This window comes from Crocuta crocuta, unplaced genomic scaffold (genome assembly GCF_008692635.1).
Source record: "Crocuta crocuta isolate KB4526 unplaced genomic scaffold, BGI_CrCroc_1.0 scaffold256, whole genome shotgun sequence".
NCBI lineage: Eukaryota > Metazoa > Chordata > Mammalia > Carnivora > Hyaenidae > Crocuta > Crocuta crocuta.
The window spans coordinates 255,171-256,564 of NW_027530999.1; the positions used below are offsets into that span (position 1 = coordinate 255,171).

The 1,394-nt window shown below is 34.8% G+C and overlaps 1 pseudogene; it reads left to right on the top strand.

Annotated features, from left to right (window-relative positions):
• Positions 1–948: 948 nt before the first annotated feature.
• LOC144236932 (U6 spliceosomal RNA) lies at positions 949–1,067 on the top strand (annotated as a pseudogene).
• The last annotated feature ends 327 nt before the right edge of the window (positions 1,068–1,394 follow it).

Below are 1,394 nucleotides of genomic sequence, written 5' to 3' on the forward strand. Positions count from 1 at the left end.
AAGTATTACCTAAACTCTGGGATAACAATAGTATTCTTGTGGAAGAGACATAATTGACTGAATATTTTTGTTTGATTATTTCAATATTTTTATTTATTTATTTTATTTGCCATAAGTGATATTTTGTATCTTTTAGCTTTCTCATCAACACAGAGCCTTATAACAAAGAGTCTGGGGGAAAAAAACCCAACAACTGCTATTAAGTTAAGTGATTAGTTTCATGGTTTTCCTCCCTCTAATTAAAATTTCTTCACTAAAGGGGAGAGAATTTTCTTCTGATATCATATTCTTCCTTCTCAAAATGTGAAGTTTTATTATTCAGTTTCTGTAACATCAAACCATTAACTGTTTGCCTATCTCTGACCCATTGAACTTCAACCATGACTGAGAAAGAGGAAGCAGTCAAACATGAATTTTATGATAATATTTTCAAGCTCATGCCAGACTCCTCTCAAAGACACCTTCTGTCTGGAAGAATTGACTAGAGATTCATTCATGCAAATGAGTTCAGGACTGTATTTATCTTGATTTGTCCAAGTTGGTTTTTTGAAAGCTAAAGTCCTAACCTTTTATCTCTCATTGTGAACAGCTACAATAAGATGGGAACAAAGAGAACATGGAATTTCCCAAAGTTAGAAGGTTCCTTTGACTGCCTTGCTGTGACTGGAGCTCAGCCATGTGTGGCTCCAAGCTTTAAATACTCAGGTTTCTGTGTGGGAACGGGAGCGCCTGGCTGGATCAGTCAATAGAGCATGCAACTCTTGATCTTGGGGTCATGAGTTCAAGCCCCATGTTGGGTGTAGAGCCTACTTAAAAAAAAAAAAAGATTCTTTGTGAGAACAGTGGTGGTATGTGCCTGTGAGGTTAGCAGTCACATTAAACCAGCATCACAGATTTAGGAGAAGCTTCTTAACAACCTGTATAACTATTTTATTTGTTTATATATTTGCTTTTTATTTATTAATTTAGAGAGAGAGAGAAAGCACACAGGCAGGGGACAATACAGAGAAGATTAGCATGCCCTGCACAAGAATGACTTGCAAATTTATGAAACATTTCATATTTTTAGAAATGGAAAGATGTTCTATGCTCATGGTTTGGAAGAACAAACATTGTAAAAATGTCTATACTGCCCAAAGCAATCTACACATTATTTAATTCCATCCCTATCAAAATACAAGCATCATTTTTCACAGAACTAGAACAAATAATTTTCACAGAACTAGAACAAATAATCCTAAAATTTGTATGGAACCACAAAAGTCCCTGAATATCCAAAGCAGTCTTGAAAAAGAAAAGCAAAGCTAGAAGCATCACAATTCTGGAGTTCAAGTTATATTACAAAGTAGTAATCAAAACAGTATGGTGATGGCAAACACATAGATCAATGAAAT